Below are 15,041 nucleotides of genomic sequence, written 5' to 3'. Positions count from 1 at the left end.
CTACTCCTAGTAATAGAAGTATCAGTGATACAGGAGAATATATTTACAAATTTGCTTGCTTTTGCTACTATATGTGATGCTACTAGTTTTATATTTTACTTTCTTTGTTGTTGCCTTTGTGAAACCAATGTTTAGTGGTTCATTCACTTATTGCATTTTTTTTTACGTTTTGTTTTTTTTTTTTTTTTGGTTCAGTGTTACATCTTTTAAGCAAACAGGTGGTACTCTTTGCTGGATGTATATGTCGCCATGGATTAACCGCTCAAAAAGGTTAGTTTCTACATGATTTAGAATTCATTACATTACAGTCTTTTATTTGCCTCCAATAATGAAAATGTCATCCAGATGATTAAGATTATATTAGCAACATTTTGCTTGTGTTCTGTTGGTGTTTCCATTATTCTTCTGCTTTTGGTTGCCTTTGGGCATATGGAACGATTTTCAATCATATGAACCTGTCATATGATTGGGACCCTTTTTCAATGATCTAGATCCTTCATGTGATTGTGATAATTTTCAGTGATACGAAGCACTGCCATTCTACAATGTTCTTTCATCAATCTAATCAATAGGTGTTTACAATGATCCCACATGCACCAAAAATCAATAGTTTGGGTAAGTTCTTAGGGATCAAACATTGAAATGATAGGTTGGAGCACATGCACCACTCATATGGATAGGCTTGTATTAAGTGATAGAAATCGTTAATAATATTCTTCGCTCATCAAAGTCGTTCATATGATTCGGCCAATTATGTTCGGACTCGTATTTAGGGATCTAAATTAGGAATATGGCTGGGCCAATTTCCAATGCTCCAACCTAACGGCATGGTTCGGCCTACTTTTAGTGATCCATATTGTTTAGATGTCTCGACTTGTTTTCTACATTCCAATTATTTTGTTTGGTTGAGTTTCTTACCAGAACGATTCATATGGCTAGGCCCATACTCAATGATACAAATCGGTAACGTGGAGGGCTACTTTTCAGGGATTCATACCATTCTTATGATTGGGATCCTAATTATTCGTATGACTTAACCCATTTTCTGTGACTAAAATTGTTTATATGAATGAGCTAATTTTAATGATCTAAACCATTTATAGGATTAGGTTCATATCTCAAAAAAAAAGGAGCCAAATCGTTAATATGGTTGACCAATTTTCCTTTATCCAAGCCTTTCATATGATTGGGCTAGTCATATACACAGATGTGTATGGAGGGGTCTACATCATCAATATGGTAATGTGGACAGCTTCTTTTAATCATTGAGATTGGGATCTTAATTGGATAGTTTTTGGTGATTTATACCATTGATATGATTGGGATCTTAATTGGAATCGGCTTCTTTTAATCATCCAAGCCATTCACATCAATAAACCTATACTTTGTGATCCAAATTGGTAATGTGGATGGCCAGTCATTAGTTTTCCATAGCATTCACATGACTTGGCCCGCTTCTATTGATCCAAACCTTTGACATGGGCCATTTCAATGGATAAAAAACATTGACCTAGTTGGGGCATTCAGTGGATCCAAATTGTTCATATAATTCGGCTTATTTGGTGATCCAAACTCATAATATGATTGAAGCTGCTTTTCACGATCCAAACTCATCATATGATTGAAGCTGCTTTTCATGATCCAAACTCATCATATGATTAAAGCGGCTTTTCATGATTCTTTGCAATGGATATGCTAAGTTGATCCATGCCCAAAATTGTATAACCCTCTTCAACTTTACTAATAATCCAAACTGTTCATATCATCTGGCCCATATCTAGTGATCCAAACCTTTGAAATGCTTGGGCCATTTCAATAGATGAAAACCTTTAATGTGCTTGGGCAATTTAGCGGATTTGAACTTCTTATATGATTCGGCTCATTCTGCGATCCAAATGTATCATATGATTTGTGCTGCTGTTAGTGATCTAAACTTTTCATATGATTGAAGCCTCTTTCCATGACCCATCCTAATGAATATGCTAAGTTGAACCATCTATTAGTAATACTTGAGGCTGGTTCTCAGTGATCCACTTCGTTAATTTTGTAAGACTCTCTGCAGTTCTATACACAATTCAAAGAAGCAAGTTTCTTTTTACAATGATCCAAATTCATATAATTTGGCCAATTTCTACTGATCCAAACCTTCAACATGGGCCATTTCGATAGATAAAAAACATTGACATGCTTGGGCCATCCAGTAGATTCAAATTGTTCATATAATTCGGCTCATTCAGCGATCCAAACTCATCCTACGATTGAAGTTGCTTTTCATGATCCAAACTCATCATATGGTTGAAGCTATTTTTCATGATCCAAACTCATCATATGATTAAAGCTGCTTTTCATGATCCATGGCAATGGATATGCTAAGTTGATCCATGCCCTATATTTTGTAGGACTCTCTTCTGCTTTACCAATGGTCTAAACCGTTCATATGATCTGGCCATTTCTAGTGATCCAAACCTTTGACATGCTTGGGCCATTTCAATGGATCAAAACCTTTGATGTGCTTGTGCCAATTTAGCGGATTTGACTTCTTATATCATTCGGCCCCTTCAGCAATCCAAATGCATTATGTGATTCGTGCTGCTTTTTAGTGATCTAAACTCATCATATGATTGAAGCCTCTTTCCATGACCCATCCCAATAGATATGTTAAGTTGATCCATCTATTCATAATATTTGAGGTTGGTTCTTATTGATCCACATCGTTAATTTTGTAGGACCCTCTTCAGTTCTATACACAATTCAAACAATTAGGTTTTGTTTTACAGTGATCCAATTTCATATGATTTGGCCCGTTTCTATTGATCCAAACCTTTGACATGGGCCATTTCGATGGATAAAAAACATTTGCATGCTTGGGCCATTTAGTGGATCCAAATTGTTCACATAATTTGGCTTATTCGGCGATCCAAACTCATCATACGAATGAAGCTACTTTTCATTATCCAAACTCACCATATGATTGAAGCTGCTTTTCATGATCCAAACTCACCATATGATTAAAGCGGCTTTTCATGATCCAAACTCATCATACGATTAAAGCTGCTTTTCATGATCCAAACTCATCATACGATTAAAGCTGCTTTTCATGATCCAAACTCATCATATGATTAAAGTGGCTTTTCATGATCCTTGGCAATGGATATGCTAAGTTGATCCATGCCCAAAATTTTGTAGGACCCTCTTCAACATTACTAATGATCCAAATTGTTCATATGATCTGGCCCATTTCTAGTGATCCAAACCTTTGACATGCTTGGGCCATTTCAATAGATCAAAACCATTAACGTGCTTGGGCATTTTAGTAGATTTGAACTTCTTATATGATTCGTCCCATTTAGCGATCCAAATGCATCATATGAATCGTGCTAATATTAGTGATCTAAATTCATCATTTGATTGAAACCTCTTTCCATGACCCATCCCAATGGATATGCTAAGTTGAACCATCTATTTGTAATATTTGAGGCCGGTTCTCAGTGATCCATTTCATTAATTTTGTAGGACTCTTCAGTTTTATACAAAATTCATAGAATCAAATTTCTTTTTACAACGATCCAAATTCATATGATTTGGTCCATTTCTACTAATCCAAACCTTTAACATGCGCCATTTTGATGGATAGAAAACATTGACATGCTTGGGCCATTCAATGGATCCAAGTTGTTCATATAAGTCGACTTATTCGGCGATCCATACTTATCATACGATTGAAGTTGCTTTTCATGATCCAAACTCATCATATGATTGAAGCTACTTTTCATGATCCAAACTCATCATATGATTAAAGCTGCTTTTCATGATCCAAACTCATCATATGATTAAAGCTGCTTTTCATGATCCTTAGCAATGGATATGCTAAGTTGATCCATGCCCAAAATTTTGTAGGACCCTCTTTAGCTTTACTAATGATCCAAACTATTCATATGATTTAGCATATTTCTAGTGATCCAAACCTTTGACATGCTTGAGCCATTTCAATGGTTCAAAACCTTTGTCGTGCTTTGGCCAGTTCAACAGATTTGACTTCTTATATCATTCGACCCTTTAGTGATCCAAATGCATGATATGATTCGTTCAACTTAACATATCCATTGGGATGGGTCATGGAAGTAGGCTTCAATCATATGATGAGTTTAGCCCAAAATTTTGTAGGACCCTCTTTAGCTTTACTAATGATCCAAACTATTCATATGATTTGGCACATTTCTAGTGATCCAAACCTTTGACATGCTTGGGTCATTTCAATGGATCAAAACCTTTGTCGTGCTTCGGCCAGTTCAACTGATTTGACTTCTTATATCATTTGACCCTTCAGTGATCCAAATGTATGATATGATTCGTGCTGCTGTTAGTGACCTAAACTCATCATATGATGGAAGCCTACTTCCATGACCCATCCCAATGGATATGTTAAGTTGAACCATCTATTCGTAATATTTGAGGCTGATTCTCAGTGATGCACTTCGTTAATTTTGTAGGACCCTCTTCATTTTTATACACAATTCAAACAATGAAGTTTCTTTTTAAAATGATCCAAATTCCTATGATTTCGCTCATTTATAGTGATCTAAACCTTTGACATGGGCCATTTCGATGGATAAAAAACATTAGCATGCTTCGACCATTCAGTGGATCCAAATTGTTCATATGATTCGACTCATTCAGCGATCCAAACTCATCATATAATTAAAATTGCTTTTCATGATCCAAACGCATCATATAATTAAAGCGGCTTTTCATGATCCTTGGCAATGGATATGCTAAGTTGATCCATGCACAAAATTTTATAAGACCCTCTTCAACATTACTAATGATTCAAACTGTTCATATGATCTGGCCCATTTCTAGTGATCTAAACCTTTGACATGCTTAGGCCATTTCAATGGATCAAAACCATTAACGTGCTTGGGCATTTTTGCGGATTTGAACTTCTTATATGATGCAGCCCATTCAGCGATCCAAATGGATCATATGAATCGTGCTATTGTTAGTGATCTAAACTCATCATATGATTGAAGCTTCTTTCTATGACCCATCCCAATGGATATGCTAAGTTGAACCATCTATTCATAATATTTGAGGCTGGTTCTTAGTGATCCACTTCGTTAATTTTGTAGGACTCTTCAGTTCTATACACAGAATCAAACTTCTTTTTACAATGATCCAAATTCATATTATTTGACCCATTTCTACTAATCCAAACCTTCAACATGGGCCATTTCGATGAATAGAAAACATTGGCATGCTTGGGCCATTTAGTGGTTCATATAATTCGGCTTATTTGGCGATCCATACTCATCATACGATTGTAGCTGCTTTTCATGATCCAAACTTAGCATATGATCGAAGCTACTTTTCATGATCCAAACTTAGCATATGATCGAAGCTGCTTTTCATGATCCAAACTCATCATATGATTGAAGCTGCTTTTCATGATCCATACTCATCATATGATTGAAGTTTTTGTTCATGATCCATGGCAATGAATATGCTAAGTTGATCCATGCCCTAAATTTTGTAAATCCCTCTTCAGGATAACAAATGATCCAAACTGTTCATATGATTGGGCCCATTTCTAATGATCCAAACCTTTGATATGCTTGGGCCATTTCAATGGATTAAAACCTTTGACGTGCTTTGGCCAATTTAGCGGATTTGATTTCTTATATTATTCGGCCCTTCAGTGATCCAAATGCATGATATGATTCGTGTTGCTGTTAGTGATCTTAACTCATCATATGATTGAAGCCTCCTTCCATGACCCATCCCAATGGATATGTTAAGTTGAACCATCTATTCGTAATATTTGAGGCTGATTCTCAGTGATGCCATTCGTTAATTTTGTAGGGCCCCTCTTCAGTTTTATACACAATTCAAACAATGAAGTTTCTTCTTACAATGATCCAAATTCCTATGATTTCGCTCATGTATAGTGATCCAAACCTTTGACATGGGCCATTTCGATGGATAAAAAACATTGACATGCTTTCGACCATTCAGTGGAACCAAATTGTTCATATGATTTGGCTCATTCAGCGATCCAAACAAATCATATAATTAAAGTTGCTTTTCATGATCCAAATCTTTGACATGGCCCATTTTGATGGATGAAAAACATTGGCATGCTTGGGTCATTTGGTGGATCCAAATTGTTCACATAATTCAGCTTATTCGGTGATCCAAACACATCATACGATTAAAGCTGCTTTTCATGATCCAAGCTCATCATATGATTGAAGCTACTTTTCATGATCCGACTTAATCATATGTTTAAAGCGGCTTTTCATGATCCAAACTCATCATATGATTGAACCTGCTTTTCATGGTCCAAACTTATCATATGATTAAAGCAGCTTTTCATGATCCTTGGTAATGGATATGCTAAGTTGATCCATGCCAAAAATTTTTTAGGACCCTCTTCAGCTTTACTAATGATCCAAACTGTTCATACGATCTGTCCCATTCCTAGTGATCCAAACCTTTGACATGCTTGGGCCATAAAATGGATCATAACATTTAACATGCATGGGCAATTTAGCGGATTTGAACTTCTTATATGAATTGGCCCATTCAACGATCCAAATGCATCATATGATTTGTTCTGCTGTTAGTGATCTAAACTCATCCATGTTATCCATGACCCATCCCAATGGATATGCTTAGTTGAACCATCTATTCGTAATATTTGAGGCTGATTCTCAATGATCCACTTTGTTAATTTTGTAAGACCCTCTTCGGTTTTATACACAATTCAAACAATTAAGTTTCTTTTTACAATGATCTAAATTCCTATGATTTCGCTCATTTATACTGATCTAAACCTTTGACATGGGTCATTTCGATGGATAAAAAACATTCACATGCTTGGATCATTCAGTGGATCCAAATTGTTCATATGATTCGGCTCATTCAACGATCCAAACTAATAATAGGATTGAAGTTGCTTTTCATGATCCAAACTCATCATAGGATTAAAGCTGTTTTTCATGATGCAAACTCATCATATGATTAGAGCTACTTTTCATGATGCATACTCATCATATGATTAGAGCTACTTTTCATGATCCTTGGCAATGGATATGCTAAGTAGATCCATGCACAAAATTTTGTAGGACCCTCTTCAGCATTACCAATGATGTAAACTGTTCATATGATCTGAACCATTTCTAGCGATCTAAACCTTTGACATGCTTAGGCCATTTCAATGGATCAAAGCCTTTAACATGCTTGGGCAATTTATTGGATTTGAACTTATTATATGATTCGGCCCATTCAACGATCCAAATGCATCATATGATTCATGCTAATGTAAGTGATCTAAACTCATCTTATGATTGAAGCCTCTTTTCATGACCCATCCCAATGGATATGCTAAGTTGAACCATCCATTTCTAATATTTGAGGCTGGTTCTTAGTGATCCACTTCGTTAATTTTATAGGACTCTTCAATTCTGCACACATTCAAAGAATCAAGTTTCTTTTTACAATGATCCAAATTCATATGATTTGGCACATTTCTGCTGATCCAAACCTTCAACACGGGCCATTTCGATGGATAAAAAATGTAGGCATGCTTGAGCCATTCAGTGGATCCAAGTTGCTCATATAATTCGGCTTATTCGGCAATCCAAACTCATCATACGATTGAAGCTCTCATTTCTACTGATCCAAACCTTCAACATGGGCCATTTCGATGGATAAAAAACGTTGGCATGCTTGTGCCATTAAGTGGATCCAAATTGTTCATATAATTCAGCTTATTCGGCGATCCAAACTCATCATATGATTGAAGCTGCTTTTCATGATCCAAACTCATCATATGATTAAAGTTGCTTTTCATGATCCTTGGCAATGGATATGCTAAGTTGATCCATGTCCAAAATTTTGTAGTACCGTCTTTAGCTTTACCAATGATCCAAATTGTTCATATTAAGTGCTTGCTATCATTATAGAAAATTTAGGTAGGGCCCATTTTCAGTGATCCAATTAATATGGTAGGGCTTGTTTTCAATGATCCAATGGTTAATATTGATTAGGAACATTTTCACTCATACGAATATTTGATATGGTTGGGCCATTCCACGTGATTCAAATCGTTCATTTGATTGGGCGTATTGTAAGTGATCCAAACCCTTTATATCATTGTGGCCATTTTTAATGATCTGAACCAATATATGCTGAGGCCTATGTTCACCAATCAATTCCGTTGATTATTAATAGTCCTCATTGGATGTGGAAAGGACAAAAATTGTTAGTGGAGCAATCTTGACATATAATATTTTGATCTTTTATAGTTAAGTGTGGAGTGTAGTTATTTTTCTTGACCAATTGGTCATCTAGCTAGCCTATATATTCAACGATCCAAATCGTTAATATGATAAACCCTAACACGGTTGATCCAAACCCTTCATATGATATGCTGGTTTCCAGTGATGCAGACCTTTGACATGCTTGGGCCATTTCAATTGATTTGAACCGTTAATATGATTGGCTTATACTTAGTGATCCAGCGCCTCATATGATTGGGGTTGCTTTTAGTGATCTATGCTCTAAATATCATTAAGGTCGTTTTCGGTGATACATTATATACAATGATAGTGCCTTTTAATTGTTCATTGTGATGGATATTTTTAAAATGGTGGTTAATTTCAATGAACGAGATGTTTGAAGATATACATGAATATATTAATGAGGTCTACCAAAAATTCCAATAGGTGATACAGTATGTACAATGATAATGCCCTTTAATTGTTAATGGGGAAGAAACTATGGGGAAGATGATCAATTACTACGTCTATTCTTCTTTGTATGATCATACAGAGCTCAATGGGCGACAACGTTCACTTGACTTATGGGAAGAAAGAGGGTATTGACAATCAATAATTTGCAAAGAAGATGTGGGAGATGCAGAGTCAATTCAGGTCGTTTTGGGTGGGCCTACTTTCTCAATGCATGTTTGCTTGAAAGATGTGGGACTACTTTCTCAATACTCTCCATACAAGCTTAGGTGAAGCCAAATTTTGTTGTGGACCTTCTGTGGTCCTGGCATTCAGGAGGGCTGGGAAATGTGGGGAAAGCTTTGTGGAGATTGCTTTTATATAGGAGATGTTTTTAGAATGGGAGTTCTTTGCATGTTGTGGCCTTTATGGAAATTAAATGTATTTTTTGGGTTGAGCTTCTTATGTAAAGCCAGTTAATCCTACTAATCTCTCATATGTTTTTCAATTTTGTAGGTGGGTTGTTTTCTTTTGCGCATTTTGTGGGCTTTTAATGAAGCTCTCTCAAAAAGAAAAAAATAAAAAAAGAAAAAAATAAGGCAATTTGAAATGAGCCATAGCTAAATTCTTTTGTTGGTTTTAGGTTTCACTTTGATGAAAAATACAAAACGAAAAACAAATAGGAAGGACATAAATAAAGAAGAAATGTAAAAGAAAAAAAAAGAAGTAAAAAAGTATGAAGAATCTAAACTAAAGATGATTTTTGAGCAAGATTTCCTAGTAGGTGAAAACTAAATGCCCTAAATTTGTTATTGGAATGACCTTTTATCAATAAATGAAACTCCATATACAGATTAACTTCTTCATCTTTAAAAAATTGATTTTTTGAAAATACCACTTATGAATGATATTTTTGTTCGAGGCAAACTAAGCTTCATGCTAAGTGTCTTTTCTATTTTGGGATACTCTTGATCTTAGTAGGGTTTAACAGCTTACACATATAACTAATTGCACCCTAAGAACACAATACACAACTTCACCAAATGCTGAATATCATTCACCTCCAATAACAGGGTAGTCAAATACATATTCAAGTATGAGCCTACCCCAATCCTTTTTTCTCATTTTACTTAGATCTTCGATAGATGTGATGTTTCACTTTCCAAAAGGGATGGGGATAGGGACACCCTGTTGTTATATAATAAATAAATAAAAAACCTTCCCAAAACCCATCACGAGTTTGGGTGAATGACTTTGGTCGTGGGTTTGCTCCCCATAGATAGGACTGTGATTCCCCTCCCCGTGGATTACCTATCACGAATTGGGCCAAACGACTTTGGTCGTGGGAGCAAGTTGGGGCAAACGACTTTGGTCGTGGGTTTTCTCCCCACAGACATGAGTTTGATTCCCCTTCCCGTGGATTACCTGTTATGAGTTTGGGCGAAGGACTTTGGTCATGGGTTTGTTCCTCACAGACACGAGTTCGATTCCCGTCCCTGTGGATTACTCGATGTACGTGGTGTAACTAGGGAAGTTTTTTTTTTCTTTTAACCCCCACATCTGGAGACGCCACACCCGACCTGACTCGGTGCTGACTCAACTTAACTCGGTACCTATGACCGGGTTAGACTCAGTCTGGATTAGTCCAAGCCAGACCCAAACTCAGATCGGGTCAGGCATGCTGGACTTGGTATCGAGTTGGGTCGAGTTCGAGTCAGGTCTATTTCAAAACTGGGTTGAGTCGGATCAACCCTAACTTGGTCCGACTCGACTCGTTGCTCTGTTCAACTCGTTGTGCATCAGGGAAGTTTTTGTTTTTATTCCTCGCATCTCAATATTCCTGAAATTTTAACCCTCAATTTCAGTGTTCACTAGTAAGCTTACGCCTGTCCATTCCTTTCAAGCTTGATCGTGCTCCTATAGGTGTATGCTCATGACGCTTAATGACTGAGCTCATTTCCCTCCCCGTGGATTTTCTGATGCACGTGATTTGCGGGTGATTGTGCGGGCATTTGCAGGGAATGGTCTCGCCTTAAGGGGAAAGGGACACCCTGTTGTTATAAAAAAAACCTTCCCAAAACCCGTTACGAGTTTGGGTGAATGATTTTGGTCGTGGGTTTGCTCCCCATAGTTATGAGTGTGATTCCCCTCCCCGTGGATTACCTATCCTGAGTTAGGGCGAACGACTTTGGTCGTGGGTTTGCTCATCACAGACACGAGTTTGATTCCCCTCCCCGAGGATTACCAGTTATGAGTTTGGGTGAACGACTCTGGTCAAGTTTGATTCCCCTCCCCGTGGATCACTCGATGCACGTGGTATAACTGGGGAAGTTTTTTTTTTTTTTTTTTAAATCCCCACATCTGGAGACCCGTTGCACTCGACCCGACGCGGTGCTGACTTGACTCGCCTCGACTCGGTAATTGTGACTGGGTCAGACTCGGTTTGGATTAGTCTAGGCCAGACTTGGACTTAGATCTGGTCAGGCATGTTGGACTTGGTACCGAGTTAGGCGAGTCGGGCTAGCCCTATCTTGGTCCGACTCGACTCGTTACCCTGTTCTTCACGCTATGTATCATGAAAAGTTTTTGTTTTTAATCCTCACATTTGGATATACTTGAAATTTTAACATTCAATTTCAGTGTTCAGTATTAAGCCTACGCCTATCCCTTCCTTTCAAGCTTGATCCTTCCCCTATAGGTGTATGCTCATGACGCTTAACGACTAAGTTTGATTTCCTCCTCGTGGATTTTCCGATGCACGTGGTTTGCGGGTGATTGTGTGTATCTGTAGGGAATGGTCTCACCTTAAGGGGACGGGGGTCTCTAAAAAAAAAACTTCTCAAAACCTGTCACGAGTTTGGGCGAATGGCTTTGGTCTTGGGTTTGCTCCCCATAGATATGAGTTCGTTTCCCCTCTCTGTGGGTTACCGATCATGAGTTTGGGAGAATGACTTTGGTTGTGGGTTTGCTCCCCACAGACACGAGTTCGGGAGAATGACTTTGGTCGTGGGTTTGCTCCCCACAGACACGAGTTCGATTCCCTTTCCCGTGGATTACCCGTCATGAGTTTGGGTGAACGACTTTGGTCGTGGGTTTGCTCCTCACAGACATGAGTTCGATTACCCTCCTCGTGGATTACTCGTTGTTTGCTCCCCACAGACATGAGTTCGTTTCCCCTCTCCATGGGTTACCGGTCACGAGTTTGGGAGAATGACTTTGGTTGTGGGTTTGCTCCCCACAGACATGAGTTCGGGAGAATGGCTTTGGTCGTAGGTTTGCTCCCCACAGACACGAGTTCGATTCCCTTTCCCGTGGATTACCCGTCATGAGTTTGGGTGAACGACTTTGGTCGTGGGTTTGCTCCTCACAGACATGAGTTCGATTTCCCTCCGTGTGGATTACTCGATGTTTTGTTGTTGTTGTTTTTTTTTTTTTTTAAAAAATCCTCACATCCGGAGACTCCTGAAACCCTCAATTCTGTGTTCACTATTAAGCCTACGCATGTCCGTTCCTTTGAAACTTCATACCGCCCTTATAGGGGTAAGCTAGTAATGCTTAACGACTGAATGAGAGCTTCGTCTGTCGATGAATAATGGATTGACGCCGTTGTTGGCATTGCTTTGTTTTTCTCTCATTTCCTATTAGTGAGTTCCAATGCATGCTGTCACTAATGGGGAGATGTCATATCTACTGAAAAACAGAGCCCCAATCTAGTAGGGCGCACTATAGCGCACTTCGGGCGGACCTGGTTTCTAGCTCTCTTGATTAGGTCGTTGTATTTTGCGGTGGCGATTCCCGAAGCATGGGAGCTACTCCTAGACCAGCAGAATTACATGAATGTCATGGTGTTTCTAGTCAAAGCCTTCGGCCCGAACTTCAATATATAGCTATCAGGGGCCAGGCTAGCCCGAACCCCCGAAGGGGTTTATCATTGGGTGTTGGTTGACCAACTCTGATTGCTTTTAAGTTGTTCGCTCAACCAAAAAGTTCATCTACATCCCCTATTTAAATTAGAAATCTTGCCTTGCCTCTTATCATTGCACTCCTTCCCCGTGATCATTTTTAGGCTTTGGTTTGTCCTAAACGATGGGGTAAGGTCCCATGAATGTGCACATGACTTATTTTTTATTGGACTATCTTTAATAGGAATAATCTCACACCAATTTACACAAGGGATGATTAGCCGTGGAATCAAAGTAATAACCGTCAATCTTTAAAATAGACAAATTTTGCATCATCTTCGAAAGGATTCTGTGCCAGAATCAAACACAAGGAAAATTTTTATGATTAAGAAATAAATTGATAAGAAGAATACCAAAGGATGATCTTACGCTAAAATAAAATCAATTCATCAAAGCCTTTGATCCTTTTATGCCAATCAATACTTTCTGTCAAAGTGGCTAGGGGAAAAAATTTAGAATTCAAGTAAGAGGATTGTGGTATCTATCAATAGTGGATTAAATGTTAAACTTTAGAGTTCTATGAGCAAATTTAGATCAAATTAGTTAAAACCTTGCTAGTATCGAAGTCCTCATATGGGTAAACGATATGACCTTGTATAAAAATTGTTTACACTAAGTTTGATTCCCCACCCTGTGGATTACCCTAATTCAAAAATTGCTTACAGATCAATTACTCTAACTTCGATACTGTCACCTTGCTGCATAAACTTTTTATACAAATGGTGGCACCCTTATTTATTTTTTGAATTAAGGTAATTTTTTTTTCACTTAAATTATTTTTTTCAGGCCCTTTCGTGCTCATAATTCCTGTGAAACTATCATCACAACTACGATCACCCATTCATGATCATATGGCATCTTCAACAATTGCTCCTTCTATAATTTATCCCTAAGCAATTGATATGTATTGTCTTTGCTTGTCTAAGACAAATTGAGAGAAGAAATAACACTGTTGGAGCCTTTAACACTTCTGGAGTGTTTTCAAATGCTATAGTTTACATAGAGCATTACTCTCAAGATAGCTTAGAGAGTATCTTACTTTTGAAACTATTGAACTCGAATGGAGTTTTGGTTATGTCACATCGTAATGTTGTTATTTTTATTATTCAATTAACCATAAGGATGTCTAGTTCCAAAAGGTTTCTTTTTCTATACTCCTTTGGAAGTTTCTCTATTAGAAGTCCTTAAGCAAAAGGCATTCCATTCATTTTTGTTCGTGAATCTTTATCCTATCAAGTGTTGAGAGTAATCTACGAAAGAATTGGTGTATCTGAAACTCCACTAACAAACACCCCGTTTGCGGGATATGGTTAAGTAGGCATGAAAATATTATAATGCATACCTTGGAATAGAGACTTGTGTTGGATGTGCATACACATTTTGGGTTATGTGGTATGACATGCTTCCTTTATCGTAGCTATTGACCTAGTTAGAATATCTTTAAACATCAGAAGAAGGTTTTATCGTAAATGGTCCTATCTTCAATTTCCCATCCCTCTTAAAAAAACTTTATTTGGGCAATCCTTTAATAGATAAAGTTTGATCATTGATATAGATTGGTTGGGCGATCCTTTCATAGAAAATTTCTACCTAGGGTGACGACGCTCTTGCTATTGCTATTAAGTAATTGCTTCAATTTCTCGTCTATGCTCCCTCATGTCTCTTGCTTGTGTTATTAGGAGCATGACTATGATCCCAGTACCAGATTTGTAAAATGCCTTCATTTATTGGGCTTGTTTTGCTAGTTAAAAGTATTTTCACATTCATTTGTTAGCGCAAGTGAAGATGGCGTCAAAGTGTTTCAACTTAAATAACATATGTTGTGTTCTAAGCCTTTGTTAAATGCCTTGGGAGACTACACGGTTGGTTCTTTTGTGTGGTAAGAATCATGTGAATTTGCATATTACACGACATGTATCATTTGTTTTAATGGCAAACGATAACGATTCATAGTGATAGAAAGAAATTGAGTAAGAAATAAAACATGCAAGGTGTGTGATTTGATGGATGAATTGAGTAAGAAATAAAACATGCAAGGTGTGTGATTTGATGGATGAATATAAAACATTGTGCTGTTGTGGATATGGGTGTTTCTGACCCTTACAATGCTTGGTTCTATGTATTTACCATTATATGCCATCTCTTTGTATGCATTCTTTTGTTTTTGCACTAGTATTTGCGATTGCTGGAAAGGCCTCTTGATCAAACTTGCAAACATGGTGTCATCAGCCAAGGGACTTCAACTGTAAGTAAATGCACTCATGGATTTATTTATTTATTATTATTATTTCATTATTTCATTTTGAATGCTTGGGTTTCAGGTATATTTTTTTTAATGTGCACGTGGATG

At 37.5% G+C, this 15,041-nt stretch overlaps 1 long non-coding RNA gene across 2 annotated transcripts in view; it reads left to right on the top strand.

The window, feature by feature from the left end:
* The window catches only part of LOC131246054 (uncharacterized), a 59,579-nt gene that overhangs the window by 17,920 nt on the left and 26,618 nt on the right, over nt 1-15,041 (top strand). For both annotated transcript variants that reach the window (XR_009171131.1, XR_009171132.1), the window contains one exon: nt 196-270. This is a non-coding gene — a long non-coding RNA (uncharacterized LOC131246054). The remainder of the gene's footprint in view (nt 1-195; nt 271-15,041) is intronic.

The sequence above is a fragment of the Magnolia sinica genome, chromosome 5 (assembly GCF_029962835.1).
Source record: "Magnolia sinica isolate HGM2019 chromosome 5, MsV1, whole genome shotgun sequence".
In the NCBI taxonomy this organism is placed as follows: Eukaryota; Viridiplantae; Streptophyta; class Magnoliopsida; order Magnoliales; family Magnoliaceae; genus Magnolia; species Magnolia sinica.
The sequence above is the reverse complement of the archived record's forward strand: the minus strand, read 5'-3'. Positions and strand labels throughout refer to the sequence as shown.